This window comes from Lissotriton vulgaris, chromosome 8 (assembly GCF_964263255.1).
Source record: "Lissotriton vulgaris chromosome 8, aLisVul1.2, whole genome shotgun sequence".
Classification (NCBI taxonomy): domain Eukaryota; kingdom Metazoa; phylum Chordata; class Amphibia; order Caudata; family Salamandridae; genus Lissotriton; species Lissotriton vulgaris.
This window is the reverse complement of record NC_141696.1, coordinates 152916200-152933124: the sequence shown is the minus strand read 5'-3', so window position 1 is coordinate 152933124 and position 16925 is coordinate 152916200. Positions and strand designations below refer to the sequence as shown.

General features: G+C 43.6%; 11 non-coding genes across 11 annotated transcripts; all 11 read right to left on the bottom strand.

Annotated features, from left to right (window-relative positions):
* Positions 1-457: 457 nt before the first annotated feature.
* TRNAL-AAG (transfer RNA leucine (anticodon AAG)) lies at positions 458-540 on the bottom strand. The gene has a single exon. It is a non-coding gene; the product is annotated as a tRNA-Leu (tRNA).
* A 2013-nt stretch (positions 541-2553) lies between these two features.
* Positions 2554-2636, bottom strand: TRNAL-AAG (transfer RNA leucine (anticodon AAG)). Its single transcript has one exon. It is a non-coding gene; the product is annotated as a tRNA-Leu (tRNA).
* A 2013-nt stretch (positions 2637-4649) lies between these two features.
* On the bottom strand, positions 4650-4732 carry TRNAL-AAG (transfer RNA leucine (anticodon AAG)). The gene has a single exon. It is a non-coding gene; the product is annotated as a tRNA-Leu (tRNA).
* Positions 4733-7734: 3002 nt separating this feature from the next.
* On the bottom strand, positions 7735-7817 carry TRNAL-UAG (transfer RNA leucine (anticodon UAG)). The gene has a single exon. It is a non-coding gene; the product is annotated as a tRNA-Leu (tRNA).
* A 1024-nt stretch (positions 7818-8841) lies between these two features.
* On the bottom strand, positions 8842-8924 carry TRNAF-AAA (transfer RNA phenylalanine (anticodon AAA)). Its single transcript has one exon. It is a non-coding gene; the product is annotated as a tRNA-Phe (tRNA).
* Positions 8925-9115: 191 nt separating this feature from the next.
* TRNAL-CAG (transfer RNA leucine (anticodon CAG)) lies at positions 9116-9198 on the bottom strand. The gene has a single exon. It is a non-coding gene; the product is annotated as a tRNA-Leu (tRNA).
* Positions 9199-9830: 632 nt separating this feature from the next.
* On the bottom strand, positions 9831-9913 carry TRNAL-UAG (transfer RNA leucine (anticodon UAG)). Its single transcript has one exon. It is a non-coding gene; the product is annotated as a tRNA-Leu (tRNA).
* A 1024-nt stretch (positions 9914-10937) lies between these two features.
* On the bottom strand, positions 10938-11020 carry TRNAL-AAG (transfer RNA leucine (anticodon AAG)). The gene has a single exon. It is a non-coding gene; the product is annotated as a tRNA-Leu (tRNA).
* A 191-nt stretch (positions 11021-11211) lies between these two features.
* TRNAL-CAG (transfer RNA leucine (anticodon CAG)) lies at positions 11212-11294 on the bottom strand. Its single transcript has one exon. It is a non-coding gene; the product is annotated as a tRNA-Leu (tRNA).
* A 1739-nt stretch (positions 11295-13033) lies between these two features.
* On the bottom strand, positions 13034-13116 carry TRNAL-AAG (transfer RNA leucine (anticodon AAG)). The gene has a single exon. It is a non-coding gene; the product is annotated as a tRNA-Leu (tRNA).
* A 2013-nt stretch (positions 13117-15129) lies between these two features.
* On the bottom strand, positions 15130-15212 carry TRNAL-AAG (transfer RNA leucine (anticodon AAG)). Its single transcript has one exon. It is a non-coding gene; the product is annotated as a tRNA-Leu (tRNA).
* Positions 15213-16925: the final 1713 nt, after the last annotated feature.

Here is a 16925-nt window from a genome sequence, read left to right as displayed (position 1 = left end):
TGTCGCCTTCACTTCTAGTCTCCTCTTCTAGGCCTACCTGCCGTTCACTCACTCTGTCTTTGTTTCATTCTCTCCTTCCTCAACACCCCTTCTCACTCACTCGCTCTATCACTTGTGCTCTTTCCCCTTGCTCTGCATTTCATAGTGGAAACATCTCTTGAATGGAGCATTAGAAAATGAGGTTACATAAAATTAACAATCTACTTATTGGAAACCAAAAATATCACAAGACTGAATGTAACCCATTTCATTAATAAAAGGGACTTTTTAAGCACCCCCCAAAAAACACATAAAACACCACGAGTGCTAGAAGAATATTATACGAGCTTGAAGACAGAATTGGGCAAATTCATTTGCAGTTGAAACTGAAGTTTGTTACTTATTCAGATATTATATGCACTGCCAATTTTTAGCTGAGATTCTAAAAGAACTCAGAGACAAAATGGACTTAAAGTTTTGTCAGAAGTGGGATTCGAACCCACGCCTCCAGGAGAGACTGCGGCCTTAACGCAGCGCCTTAGACCACTCGGCCACCCTGACCACATTTGCTTGATCATCTACAGAGAGGGAAAGATATTGTGAACCAGAAAAAACAAACAACTTAGGTCATGAGTGGCTAGAGCAAGAAAAAAACTCACTGCACTTTTCCAAGTAGACAACCATATAAGCCCATGTGAGGGAAATGATCAGATTTTTTCTCTCCCAAGAAAAAAGTAGAGTAAACACACAATTGTCAGAAGTGGGATTTGAACCCACGCCTCGAGAAGAGACTGCGAACTGAACGCAGCGCCTTAGACCACTCGGCCATCCTGATTTGCATTTGCGGAACCTTCCACAGGCCAGACAGCCATGCAAGTGGGGTACCGAAAAGGCATGCCCTCAATTTATTTATCCTATTATAAGTACTTCCAACAGATCTTTGAACAATCCATAGAGAGCAGTACCTATGAAGAACTCTTTAGACCTTTAAGGCGTACAAAGAGAAAGTGCTATTAACCAGCCACTTGAACGGCCCAAAGCTGCTTTGAAATTGAGTCAACAGCCACCTCTTGGCTAGCTAAAGCAAATTCAACAAGGAATTTCAATGTCACAACATAGGGTGGAATACGCAAATCTAAGCAGCCCCTGATCACAGCCCTGAGGAAATTGCCGTAAGTGTGCTGGAGTCCAACTGTCTACCAGATGCTAGGCATTCTTCCATATTTGCATGGCCTGTCTGGCCAGGGCATACAAGAGCATGACTCTTCCAGATGAGCTCTTACATGGGTCCTATGCTCATATAGTAAGGACTGCACTTTGTCAGCAAGACTTTATACAACCGAAATATATGAGAAACCCCAGCTCTCTTGACTAGATGAGGACGGAATCACATCCCAGGTGAAGACCAACAGATGCAACTTCCATCAGATGTTAACCTGAAAAAGGAGATTACATCTCCAAAAGTCATGTCAGAAGTGGGATTCGAACCCACGCCTCCAGAGGAGACTGCGGCCTAAACACAGCGCCTTAGACCACTCGGTCATCCTGACAGTGCAGAGTCTTAAGAAATGTATAAAAGTCACTCAGAAATTTCTGCCTCCATGCAAGCCTGAAATCATTTAAACCTTCAAACACAAGGTGCAACTTTATGCACAGGACAATAAACACAGAAGATCACATGTGAAAGCATTTCATTTCACAGGTGTACAATTTTTATGCTTTTAGAATACCTCATACCTCTCACCAGCTATTTAGGGTCCTGTATCCTACTCACAAAATTACCTTGCCTGCGACCTCTCTCTCTACACAAACAACTACTGCACAGGAAGTAGGAAGGCAGAAGGTGGGGCATATTATGCAAATGTATGCTGTCATTGTGCCTTGCAGATTCATGCAGGATTTCTAGATCCTTTCTGGATACAAGAGAGCAGACCTTGTTTCAGATCAACTGTCCCTAGCAGGGAACGTCTGAGCACATGCAGTCTTTTGCTCTCTAGCCCCTGGCCTGGGACTTACCCTCACTGGCTGAGGCGTGAATTTCTGCATACCAACGTTGCATAGATGGTACGTTTGTGGTCGGTTTGGGATGGGTGGGAGGTCAAAAGCAGGGAAAAGTATGTCGCCTTCACTTCTAGTCTCCTCTTCTAGGCCTACCTGCCGTTCACTCACTCTGTCTTTGTTTCATTCTCTCCTTCCTCAACACCCCTTCTCACTCACTCGCTCTATCACTTGTGCTCTTTCCCCTTGCTCTGCATTTCATAGTGGAAACATCTCTTGAATGGAGCATTAGAAAATGAGGTTACATAAAATTAACAATCTACTTATTGGAAACCAAAAATATCACAAGACTGAATGTAACCCATTTCATTAATAAAAGGGACTTTTTAAGCACCCCCCAAAAAACACATAAAACACCACGAGTGCTAGAAGAATATTATACGAGCTTGAAGACAGAATTGGGCAAATTAATTTGCAGTTGAAACTGAAGTTTGTTACTTATTCAGATATTATATGCACTGCCAATTTTTAGCTGAGATTCTAAAAGAACTCAGAGACAAAATGGACTTAAAGTTTTGTCAGAAGTGGGATTCGAACCCACGCCTCCAGGAGAGACTGCGACCTTAACGCAGCGCCTTAGACCACTCGGCCATCCTGACCACATTTGCTTGATCATCTACAGAGAGGGGAAGATATTGTGAACCAAAAAAAGCACACATCTTAGGTCATGAGTGGCTAGAGCAAGAAAAAAACTCACTGCACTTTTCCAAGTAGACAACCATATAAGCCCATGTGAGGGAAATGATCTGATTTTTTCTCTCTCAAGAAAAAAGTAGAGTAAACACACAATTGTCAGAAGTGGGATTTGAACAAACGCCTCCAGAAGAGACTGCGACCTGAACGCAGCACCTTAGACCACTCGGCCATCCTGACGTGCATTTGTGGACCCTTCCACAGGCCAGACAGCCATGCAAGTGGGGTACCGAAAAGGCATGCCCTCAATTTATTTATCCTATTATAAGTACTTCCAACAGATCTTTGAACAATCCATAGAGAGCAGTACCTATGAAGAACTCTTTAGACCTTTAAGGCGTACAAAGAGAAAGTGCTATTAACCAGCCACTTGAAAGGCCCAAAGCTGCTTTGAAATTGAGTCAACAGCCACCTCTTGGCTAGCTAAAGCAAATTCAACAAGGAATTTCAATGTCACCACATAGGGTGGAATACGCAAATCTAAGCAGCCCCTGATCACAGCCCTGAGGAAATTGCCATAAGTGTGCTGGAGTCCAACTGTCTACCAGATGCTAGGCATTCTTCCATATTTGCATGGCCTGTCTGGCCAGGGCATACAAGAGCATGACTCTTCCAGATGAGCTCTTACATGGGTCCTATGCTCATATAGTAAGGACTGCACTTTGTCAGCAAGACTTTATACAACCGAAATATATGAGAAACCCCAGCTCTCTTGACTAGATGAGGACGGAATCACATCCCAGGTGAAGACCAACAGATGCAACTTCCATCAGATGTTAACCTGAAAAAGGAGATTACATCTCCAAAAGTCATGTCAGAAGTGGGATTCGAACCCACGCCTCCAGAGGAGACTGCGGCCTAAACACAGCGCCTTAGACCACTCGGTCATCCTGACAGTGCAGAGTCTTAAGAAATGTATAAAAGTCACTCAGAAATTTCTGCCTCCATGCAAGCCTGAAATAATTTAAACCTTCAAACACAAGGTGCAACTTTATGCACAGGACAATAAACACAGAAGATCACATGTGAAAGCATTTCATTTCACAGGTGTACAATTTTTATGCTTTTAGAATACCTCATACCTCTCACCAGCTATTTAGGGTCCTGTATCCTACTCACAAAATTACCTTGCCTGCGACCTCTCTCTCTACACAAACAACTACTGCACAGGAAGTAGGAAGGCAGAAGGTGGGGCATATTATGCAAATGTATGCTGTCATTGTGCCTTGCAGATTCATGCAGGATTTCTAGATCCTTTCTGGATACAAGAGAGCAGACCTTGTTTCAGATCAACTGTCCCTAGCAGGGAACGTCTGAGCACATGCAGTCTTTTGCTCTCTAGCCCCTGGCCTGGGACTTACCCTCACTGGCTGAGGCGTGAATTTCTGCATACCAACGTTGCATAGATGGTACGTTTGTGGTCGGTTTGGGATGGGTGGGAGGTCAAAAGCAGGGAAAAGTATGTCGCCTTCACTTCTAGTCTCCTCTTCTAGGCCTACCTGCCGTTCACTCACTCTGTCTTTGTTTCATTCTCTCCTTCCTCAACACCCCTTCTCACTCACTCGCTCTATCACTTGTGCTCTTTCCCCTTGCTCTGCATTTCATAGTGGAAACATCTCTTGAATGGAGCATTAGAAAATGAGGTTACATAAAATTAACAATCTACTTATTGGAAACCAAAAATATCACAAGACTGAATGTAACCCATTTCATTAATAAAAGGGACTTTTTAAGCACCCCCCAAAAAACACATAAAACACCACGAGTGCTAGAAGAATATTATACGAGCTTGAAGACAGAATTGCGCAAATTAATTTGCAGTTGAAACTGAAGTTTGTTACTTATTCAGATATTATATGCACTGCCAATTTTTAGCTGAGATTCTAAAAGAACTCAGAGACAAAATGGACTTAAAGTTTTGTCAGAAGTGGGATTCGAACCCACGCCTCCAGGAGAGACTGCGGCCTTAACGCAGCGCCTTAGACCACTCGGCCACCCTGACCACATTTGCTTGATCATCTACAGAGAGGGAAAGATATTGTGAACCAGAAAAAACAAACAACTTAGGTCATGAGTGGCTAGAGCAAGAAAAAAACTCACTGCACTTTTCCAAGTAGACAACCATATAAGCCCATGTGAGGGAAATGATCAGATTTTTTCTCTCCCAAGAAAAAAGTAGAGTAAACACACAATTGTCAGAAGTGGGATTTGATCCCACGCCTCCAGAAGAGACTGTGACCTGAACGCAGCACCTTAGACCACTCGGCCATCCTGACTTGCATTTGTGGAACCTTCCACAGGCCAGACAGCCATGCAAGTGGGGTACCGAAAAGGCATGCCCTCAATTTATTTATCCTATTATAAGTACTTCCAACAGTTCTTTGAACAATCCATAGAGAGCAGTACCTATGAAGAACTCTTTAGACCTTTAAGGCGTACAAAGAGAAAGTGCTATTAACCAGCCACTTGAAAGGCCCAAAGCTGCTTTGAAATTGAGTCAACAGCCACCTCTTGGGTAGCTAAAGCAAATTCAACAAGGAATTTCAATGTCACAACATAGGGTGGAATACGCAAATCTAAGCAGCCCCTGATCACAGCCCTGAGGAAATTGCCGTAAGTGTGCTGGAGTCCAACTGTCTACCAGATGCTAGGCATTCTTCCATATTTGCATGGCCTGTCTGGCCAGGGCATACAAGAGCATGACTCTTCCAGATGAGCTCTTACATGGGTCCTATGCTCATATAGTAAGGACTGCGCTTTGTCAGCAAGACTTTATACAACCGAAATATATGAGAAACCCCAGCTCTCTTGACTAGATGAGGACAGAATCACATCCCAGGTGAAGACCAACAGATGCAACTTCCATCAGATGTTAACCTGAAAAAGGAGATTACATCTCCAAAAGTCATGTCAGAAGTGGGATTCGAACCCACGCCTCCAGAGGAGACTTCGGCCTAAACACAGCGCCTTAGACCACTCAGCCATCCTGACAGTGTAGAGTCTTTAGAAATGTATAAAAGTCACTCAGAAATTTCTGCCTCCATGCAAGCCTGAAATAATTTAAACCTTCAAACACAAGGTGCAACTTTATGCACAGGACAATAAACACAGAAGATCACATGTGAAAGCATTTCATTTCACAGGTGTACAATTTTTATGCTTTTAGAATACCTCATACCTCTCACCAGCTATTTAGGGTCCTGTATCCTACTCACAAAATTACCTTGCCTGCGATCTCTCTCTCTACACAAACAACTACTGCACATGAAGTAGGAAGGCAGAAGGTGCGGCATATTATGCAAATGTATGCTGTCATTGTGCCTTGCAGATTCATGCAGGATTTCTAGATCCTTTCTGGATACAAGAGAGCAGACCTTGTTTCAGATCAACTGTCCCTAGCAGGGAACGTCTGAGCACATGCAGTCTTTTGCTCTCAAGCCCCTGGCCTGGGACTTACCCTCACTGGCTGAGGCGTGAATTTCTGCATACCAACGTTGCATAGATGGTACGTTTGTGGTCGGTTTGGGATGGGTGGGAGGTCAAAAGCAGGGAAAAGTATGTCGCCTTCACTTCTAGTCTCCTCTTCTAGGCCTACCTGCCGTTCACTCACTCTGTCTTTGTTTCATTCTCTCCTTCCTCAACACCCCTTCTCACTCACTCGCTCTATCACTTGTGCTCTTTCCCCTTGCTCTGCATTTCATAGTGGAAACATCTCTTGAATGGAGCATTAGAAAATGAGGTTACATAAAATTAACAATCTACTTATTGGAAACTAAAAATATCACAAGACTGAATGTAACCCATTTCATTAATAAAAGGGACTTTTTAAGCACCCCCCAAAAAACACATAAAACACCACGAGTGCTAGAAGAATATTATACGAGCTTGAAGACAGAATTGGGCAAATTAATTTGCAGTTGAAACTGAAGTTTGTTACTTATTCAGATATTATATGCACTGCCAATTTTTAGCTGAGATTCTAAAAGAACTCAGAGACAAAATGGACTTAAAGTTTTGTCAGAAGTGGGATTCGAACCCACGCCTCCAGGAGAGACTGCGGCCTTAACGCAGCGCCTTAGACCACTCGGCCACCCTGCCCACATTTGCTTGATCATCTACAGAGAGGGAAAGATATTGTGAACCAAAAAAAGCACACAACTTAGGTCATGAGTGGCTAGAGCAAGAAAAAAACTCACTGCACTTTTCCAAGTAGACAACCATATAAGCCCATGTGAGGGAAATGATCTGATTTTTTCTCTCCCAAGAAAAAAGTAGAGTAAACACACAATTGTCAGAAGTGGGATTTGAACCCACGCCTCGAGAAGAGACTGCGAACTGAACGCAGCGCCTTAGACCACTCAGCCATCCTGATTTGCATTTGCAGAACCTTCCACAGGCCAGACAGCCATGCAAGTGGGGTACCGAAAAGGCATGCCCTCAATTTATTTATCCTATTATAAGTACTTCCAACAGATCTTTGAACAATCCATAGAGAGCAGTACCTATGAAGAACTCTTTAGACCTTTAAGGCGTACAAAGAGAAAGTGCTATTAACCAGCCACTTGAACGGCCCAAAGCTGCTTTGAAATTGAGTCAACAGCCACCTCTTGGCTAGCTAAAGCAAATTCAACAAGGAATTTCAATGTCACAACATAGGGTGGAATACGCAAATCTAAGCAGCCCCTGATCACAGCCCTGAGGAAATTGCCGTAAGTGTGCTGGAGTCCAACTGTCTACCAGATGCTAGGCATTCTTCCATATTTGCATGGCCTGTCTGGCCAGGGCATACAAGAGCATGACTCTTCCAGATGAGCTCTTACATGGGTCCTATGCTCATATAGTAAGGACTGCACTTTGTCAGCAAGACTTTATGCAACCGAAATATATGAGAAACCCCAGCTCTCTTGACTAGATGAGGACGGAATCACATCCCAGGTGAAGACCAACAGATGCAACTTCCATCAGATGTTAACCTGAAAAAGGAGATTACATCTCCAAAAGTCATGTCAGAAGTGGGATTCGAACCCACGCCTCCAGAGGAGACTGCGGCCTAAACACAGCGCCTTAGACCACTCGGCCATCCTGACAGTGCAGAGTCTTAAGAAATGTATAAAAGTTACTCAGAAATTTCTGCCTCCATGCAAGCCTGAAATAATTTAAACCTTCAAACACAAGGTGCAACTTTATGCACAGGACAATAAACACAGAAGGTCACATGTGAAAGCATTTCATTTCACAGGTGTACAATTTTTATGCTTTTAGAATACCTCATACCTCTCACCAGCTATTTAGGGTCCTGTATCCTACTCACAAAATTACCTTGCCTGTGACCTCTCTCTCTACACAAACAACTACTGCACAGGAAGTAGGAAGGCAGAAGGTGGGGCATATTATGCAAATGTATGCTGTCATTGTGCCTTGCAGATTCATGCAGTATTTCTAGATCCTTGCTGGATACAAGAGAGCAGACCTTGTTTCAGATCAACTGTCCCTAGCAGGGAACGTCTGAGCACATGCAGTCTTTTGCTCTCTAGCCCCTGGCCTGGGACTTACCCTCACTGGCTGAGGCGTGAATTTCTGCATACCAACGTTGCATAGATGGTACGTTTGTGGTCGGTTTGGGATGGGTGGGAGGTCAAAAGCAGGGAAAAGTATGTCGCCTTCACTTCTAGTCTCCTCTTCTAGGCCTACCTGCCGTTCACTCACTCTGTCTTTGTTTCATTCTCTCCTTCCTCAACACCCCTTCTCACTCACTCGCTCTATCACTTGTGCTCTTTCCCCTTGCTCTGCATTTCATAGTGGAAACATCTCTTGAATGGAGCATTAGAAAATGAGGTTACATAAAATTAACAATCTACTTATTGGAAACCAAAAATATCACAAGACTGAATGTAACCCATTTCATTAATTAAAGGGACTTTTTAAGCACCCCCCAAAAAACACATAAAACACCACGAGTGCTAGAAGAATATTATACGAGCTTGAAGACAGAATTGGGCAAATTAATTTGCAGTTGAAACTGAAGTTTGTTACTTATTCAGATATTATATGCACTGCCAATTTTTAGCTGAGATTCTAAAAGAACTCAGAGACAAAATGGACTTAAAGTTTTGTCAGAAGTGGGATTCGAACCCACGCCTCCAGGAGAGACTGCAGCTTTAACGCAGCGCCTTAGACCACTCGGCCATCCTGACCACATTTGCTTGATCATCTACAGAGAGGGAAAGATATTGTGAACCAAAAAAAGCACACAACTTAGGTCATGAGTGGCTAGAGCAAGAAAAAAACTCACTGCACTTTTCCAAGTAGACAACCATATAAGCCCATGTGAGGGAAATGATCTGATTTTTTCTCTCCCAAGAAAAAAGTAGAGTAAACACACGATTGTCAGAAGTGGGATTTGAACCCACGCCTCCAGAAGAGACTGCGACCTGAACGCAGCGCCTTAGACCACTCGGCCATCCTGACTTGCATTTGTGGAACCTTCCACAGGCCAGACAGCCATGCAAGTGGGGTACCGAAAAGGCATGCCCTCAATTTATTTATCCTATTATAAGTACTTCCAACAGATCTTTGAACAATCCATAGAGAGCAGTACCTATGAAGAACTCTTTAGACCTTTAAGGCGTACAAAGAGAAAGTGCTATTAACCAGCCACTTGAAAGGCCCAAAGCTGCTTTGAAATTGAGTCAACAGCCACCTCTTGGCTAAATAAAGCAAATTCAACAAGGAATTTCAATGTCACAACATAGGGTGGAATACGCAAATCTAAGCAGCCCCTGATCACAGCCCTGAGGAAATTGCCGTAAGTGTGCTGGAGTCCAACTGTCTACCAGATGCTAGGCATTCTTCCATATTTGCATGGCCTGTCGGGCCAGGGCATACAAGAGCATGACTCTTCCAGATGAGCTCTTACATGGGTCCTATGCTCATATAGTAAGGACTGCACTTTGTCAGCAAGACTTTATACAACCGAAATATATGAGAAACCCCAGCTCTCTTGACTAGATGAGGACGGAATCACATCCCAGGTGAAGACCAACAGATGCAACTTCCATCAGATGTTAACCTGAAAAAGGAGATTACATCTCCAAAAGTCATGTCAGAAGTAGGATTCGAACCCACGCCTCCAGAGGAGACTGCGGCCTAAACACAGCGCCTTAGACCACTCGGCCATCCTGACAGTGCAGAATCTTAAGAAATGTATAAAAGTCACTCAGAAATTTCTGCCTCCATGCAAGCCTGAAATAATTTAAACCTTCAAACACAAGGTGCAACTTTATGCACAGGACAATAAACACAGAAGATCACATGTGAAAGCATTTCATTTCACAGGTGTACAACTTTTATGCTTTTAAAATACCTCATACCTCTCACCAGCTATTTAGGGTCCTGCATCCTATTCACAAAATTACCTTGCCTGCGACCTCTCTCTCTACACAAACAACTACTGCACAGGAAGTAGGAAGGCAGAAGGTGGGGCATATTATGCAAATGTATGCTGTCATTGTGCCTTGCAGATTCATGCAGGATTTCTAGATCCTTGCTGGATACAAGAGAGCAGACCTTGTTTCAGATCAACTGTCCCTAGCAGGGAACGTCTGAGCACATGCAGTCTTTTGCTCTCTAGCCCCTGGCCTGGGACTTACCCTCACTGGCTGAGGCGTGAATTTCTGCATACCAACGTTGCATAGATGGTACGTTTGTGGTCGGTTTGGGATGGGTGGGAGGTCAAAAGCATGGAAAAGTATGTCGCCTTCACTTCTAGTCTCCTCTTCTAGGCCTACCTGCCGTTCACTCACTCTGTCTTTGTTTCATTCTCTCCTTCCTCAACACCCCTTCTCACTCACTCGCTCTATCACTTGTGCTCTTTCCCCTTGCTCTGCATTTCATAGTGGAAACATCTCTTGAATGGAGCATTAGAAAATGAGGTTACATAAAATTAACAATCTACTTATTGGAAACCAAAAATATCACAAGACTGAATGTAACCCATTTCATTAATAAAAGGGACTTTTTAAGCACCCCCCAAAAAACACATAAAACACCACGAGTGCTAGAAGAATATTATACGAGCTTGAAGACAGAATTGGGCAAATTAATTTGCAGTTGAAACTGAAGTTTGTTACTTATTCAGATATTATATGCACTGCCAATTTTTAGCTGAGATTCTAAAAGAACTCAGAGACAAAATGGACTTAAAGTTTTGTCAGAAGTGGGATTCGAACCCACGCCTCCAGGAGAGACTGCGGCCTTAACGCAGCGCCTTAGACCACTCGGCCATCCTGACCACATTTGCTTGATCATCTACAGAGAGGGAAAGATATTGTGAACCAAAAAAAGCACACATCTTAGGTCATGAGTGGCTAGAGCAAGAAAAAAACTCACTGCACTTTTCCAAGTAGACAACCATATAAGCCAATGTGAGGGAAATGATCTGATTTTTTCTCTCTCAAGAAAAAAGTAGAGTAAACACACAATTGTCAGAAGTGGGATTTGAACCCACGCCTCCAGAAGAGACTGCGACCTGAACGCAGCGCCTTAGACCACTCGGCCATCCTGACTTGCATTTGTGGACCCTTCCACAGGCCAAACAGCCATGCAAGTGGGGTACCGAAAAGGCATGCCCTCAATTTATTTATCCTATTATAAGTACTTCCAACAGATCTTTGAACAATCCATAGTGAGCAGTACCTATGAAGAACTCTTTAGACCTTTAAGGCGTACAAAGAGAAAGTGCTATTAACCAGCCACTTGAAAGGCCCAAAGCTGCTTTGAAATTGAGTCAACAGCCACCTCTTGGCTAGCTAAAGCAAATTCAACAAGGAATTTCAATGTCACAACATAGGGTGGAATACGCAAATCTAAGCAGCCCCTGATCACAGCCCTGAGGAAATTGCCGTAAGTGTGCTGGAGTCCAACTGTCTACCAGATGCTAGGCATTCTTCCATATTTGCATGGCCTGTCTGGCCAGGGCATACAAGAGCATGACTCTTCCAGATGAGCTCTTACATGGGTCCTATGCTCATATAGTAAGGACTGCACTTTGTCAGCAAGACTTTATACAACCGAAATATATGAGAAACCCCAGCTCTCTTGACTAGATGAGGACGGAATCACATCCCAGGTGAAGACCAACAGATGCAACTTCCATCAGATGTTAACCTGAAAAAGGAGATTACATCTCCAAAAGTCATGTCAGAAGTGGGATTCGAACCCACGTCTCCAGAGGAGACTGCGGCCTAAACACAGCGCCTTAGACCACTCGGTCATCCTGACAGTGCAGAGTCTTAAGAAATGTATAAAAGTCACTCAGAAATTTCTGCCTCCATGCAAGCCTGAAATAATTTAAACCTTCAAACACAAGGTGCAACTTTATGCACAGGACAATAAACACAGAAGATCACATGTGAAAGCATTTCATTTCACAGGTGTACAATTTTTATGCTTTTAGAATACCTCATACCTCTCACCAGCTATTTAGGGTCCTGTATCCTACTCACAAAATTACCTTGCCTGCGACCTCTCTCTCTACACAAACAACTACTGCACAGGAAGTAGGAAGGCAGAAGGTGGGGCATATTATGCAAATGTATGCTGTCATTGTGCCTTGCAGATTCATGCAGGATTTCTAGATCCTTTCTGGATACAAGAGAGCAGACCTTGTTTCAGATCAACTGTCCCTAGCAGGGAACGTCTGAGCACATGCAGTCTTTTGCTCTCTAGCCCCTGGCCTGGGACTTACCCTCACTGGCTGAGGCGTGAATTTCTGCATACCAACGTTGCATAGATGGTACGTTTGTGGTCGGTTTGGGATGGGTGGGAGGTCAAAAGCAGGGAAAAGTATGTCGCCTTCACTTCTAGTCTCCTCTTCTAGGCCTACCTGCTGTTCACTCACTCTGTCTTTGTTTCATTCTCTCCTTCCTCAACACCCCTTCTCACTCACTCGCTCTATCACTTGTGCTCTTTCCCCTTGCTCTGCATTTCATAGTGGAAACATCTCTTGAATGGAGCATTAGAAAATGAGGTTACATAAAATTAACAATCTAGTTATTGGAAACCAAAAATATCACAAGACTGAATGTAACCCATTTCATTAATAAAAGGGACTTTTTAAGCACCCCCCAAAAAACACATAAAACACCACGAGTGCTAGAAGAATATTATACGAGCTTGAAGACAGAATTGGGCAAATTAATTTGCAGTTGAAACTGAAGTTTGTTACTTATTCAGATATTATATGCACTGCCAATTTTTAGCTGAGATTCTAAAAGAACTCAGAGACAAAATGGACTTAAAGTTTTGTCAGAAGTGGGATTCAAACCCACGCCTCCAGGAGAGACTGCGGCCTTAACGCAGCGCCTTAGACCACTCGGCCACCCTGACCACATTTGCTTGATCATCTACAGAGAGGGAAAGATATTGTGAACCAGAAAAAACAAACAACTTAGGTCATGAGTGGCTAGAGCAAGAAAAAAACTCACTGCACTTTTCCAAGTAGACAACCATATAAGCCCATGTGAGGGAAATGATCAGATTTTTTCTCTCCCAAGAAAAAAGTAGAGCAAACACACAATTGTCAGAAGTGGGATTTGAACCCACGCCTCCAGAAGAGACTGTGACCTGAACGCAGCGCCTTAGACCACTCTGCCATCCTGACTTGCATTTGTGGAACCTTCCACAGGCCAGACAGCCATGCAAGTGGGGTACCGAAAAGGCATGCCCTCAATTTATTTATCCTATTATAAGTACTTCCAACAGATCTTTGAACAATCCATAGAGAGCAGTACCTATGAAGAACTCTTTAGACCTTTAAGGCGTACAAAGAGAAAGTGCTATTAACCAGCCACTTGAAAGGCCCAAAGCTGCTTTGAAATTGAGTCAACAGCCACCTCTTGGCTAGCTAAAGCAAATTCAACAAGGAATTTCAATGTCACAACATAAGGTGGAATACGCAAATCTAAGCAGCCCCTGATCACAGCCCTGAGGAAATTGCCGTAAGTGTGCTGGAGTCCAACTGTCTACCAGATGCTAGGCATTCTTCCATATTTGCATGGCCTGTCTGGCCAGGGCATACAAGAGCATGACTCTTCCAGATGAGCTCTTACATGGGTCCTATGCTCATATAGTAAGGACTGCACTTTGTCAGCAAGACTTTATACAACCGAAATATATGAGAAACCCCAGCTCTCTTGACTAGATGAGGACGGAATCACATCCCAGGTGAAGACCAACAGATGCAACTTCCATCAGATGTTAACCTGAAAAAGGAGATTACATCTCCAAAAGTCATATCAGAAGTTGGATTCGAACGCACGCCTCCAGAGGAGACTGCGGCCTAAACACAGCACCTTAGACCACTCGGCCATCCTGACAGTGCAGAGTCTTAAGAAATGTATAAAAGTCACTCAGAAATTTCTGCCTCCATGCAAGCCTGAAATAATTTAAACCTTCAAACACAAGGTGCAACTTTATGCACAGGACAATAAACACAGAAGATCACATGTGAAAGCATTTCATTTCACAGGTGTACAATTTTTATGCTTTTAAAATACCTCATACCTCTCACCAGCTATTTAGGGTCCTGTATCCTACTCACAAAATTACCTTGCCTGCGACCTCTCTCTCTACACAAACAACTACTGCACAGGAAGTAGGAAGGCAGAAGGTGGGGCATATTATGCAAATGTATGCTGTCATTGTGCCTTGCAGATTCATGCAGGATTTCTAGATCCTTGCTGGATACAAGAGAGCAGACCTTGTTTCAGATCAACTGTCCCTAGCAGGGAACGTCTGAGCACATGCAGTCTTTTGCTCTCTAGCCCCTGGCCTGGGACTTACCCTCACTGGCTGAGGCGTGAATTTCTGCATACCAACGTTGCATAGATGGTACGTTTGTGGTCGGTTTGGGATGGGTGGGAGGTCAAAAGCATGGAAAAGTATGTCGCCTTCACTTCTAGTCTCCTCTTCTAGGCCTACCTGCCGTTCACTCACTCTGTCTTTGTTTCATTCTCTCCTTCCTCAACACCCCTTCTCACTCACTCGCTCTATCACTTGTGCTCTTTCCCCTTGCTCTGCATTTCATAGTGGAAACATCTCTTGAATGGAGCATTAGAAAATGAGGTTACATAAAATTAACAATCTAGTTATTGGAAACCAAAAATATCACAAGACTGAATGTAACCCATTTCATTAATAAAAGGGACTTTTTAAGCACCCCCCAAAAAACACATAAAACACCACGAGTGCTAGAAGAATATTATACGAGCTTGAAGACAGAATTGGGCAAATTAATTTGCAGTTGAAACTGAAGTTTGTTACTTATTCAGATATTATATGCACTGCCAATTTTTAGCTGAGATTCTAAAAGAACTCAGAGACAAAATGGACTTAAAGTTTTGTCAGAAGTGGGATTCAAACCCACGCCTCCAGGAGAGACTGCGGCCTTAACGCAGCGCCTTAGACCACTCGGCCACCCTGACCACATTTGCTTGATCATCTACAGAGAGGGAAAGATATTGTGAACCAGAAAAAACAAACAACTTAGGTCATGAGTGGCTAGAGCAAGAAAAAAACTCACTGCACTTTTCCAAGTAGACAACCATATAAGCCCATGTGAGGGAAATGATCAGATTTTTTCTCTCCCAAGAAAAAAGTAGAGCAAACACACAATTGTCAGAAGTGGGATTTGAACCCACGCCTCCAGAAGAGACTGTGACCTGAACGCAGCGCCTTAGACCACTCTGCCATCCTGACTTGCATTTGTGGAACCTTCCACAGGCCAGACAGCCATGCAAGTGGGGTACCGAAAAGGCATGCCCTCAATTTATTTATCCTATTATAAGTACTTCCAACAGATCTTTGAACAATCCATAGAGAGCAGTACCTATGAAGAACTCTTTAGACCTTTAAGGCGTACAAAGAGAAAGTGCTATTAACCAGCCACTTGAAAGGCCCAAAGCTGCTTTGAAATTGAGTCAACAGCCACCTCTTGGCTAGCTAAAGCAAATTCAACAAGGAATTTCAATGTCACAACATAAGGTGGAATACGCAAATCTAAGCAGCCCCTGATCACAGCCCTGAGGAAATTGCCGTAAGTGTGCTGGAGTCCAACTGTCTACCAGATGCTAGGCATTCTTCCATATTTGCATGGCCTGTCTGGCCAGGGCATACAAGAGCATGACTCTTCCAGATGAGCTCTTACATGGGTCCTATGCTCATATAGTAAGGACTGCACTTTGTCAGCAAGACTTTATACAACCGAAATATATGAGAAACCCCAGCTCTCTTGACTAGATGAGGACGGAATCACATCCCAGGTGAAGACCAACAGATGCAACTTCCATCAGATGTTAACCTGAAAAAGGAGATTACATCTCCAAAAGTCATATCAGAAGTTGGATTCGAACGCACGCCTCCAGAGGAGACTGCGGCCTAAACACAGCACCTTAGACCACTCGGCCATCCTGACAGTGCAGAGTCTTAAGAAATGTATAAAAGTCACTCAGAAATTTCTGCCTCCATGCAAGCCTGAAATAATTTAAACCTTCAAACACAAGGTGCAACTTTATGCACAGGACAATAAACACAGAAGATCACATGTGAAAGCATTTCATTTCACAGGTGTACAATTTTTATGCTTTTAAAATACCTCATACCTCTCACCAGCTATTTAGGGTCCTGTATCCTACTCACAAAATTACCTTGCCTGCGACCTCTCTCTCTACACAAACAACTACTGCACAGGAAGTAGGAAGGCAGAAGGTGGGGCATATTATGCAAATGTATGCTGTCATTGTGCCTTGCAGATTCATGCAGGATTTCTAGATCCTTGCTGGATACAAGAGAGCAGACCTTGTTTCAGATCAACTGTCCCTAGCAGGGAACGTCTGAGCACATGCAGTCTTTTGCTCTCTAGCCCCTGGCCTGGGACTTACCCTCACTGGCTGAGGCGTGAATTTCTGCATACCAACGTTGCATAGATGGTACGTTTGTGGTCGGTTTGGGATGGGTGGGAGGTCAAAAGCATGGAAAAGTATGTCGCCTTCACTTCTAGTCTCCTCTTCTAGGCCTACCTGCCGTTCACTCACTCTGTCTTTGTTTCATTCTCTCCTTCCTCAACACCCCTTCTCACTCACTCGCTCTATCACTTGTGCTCTTTCCCCTTGCTCTGCATTTCATAGTGGAAACATCTC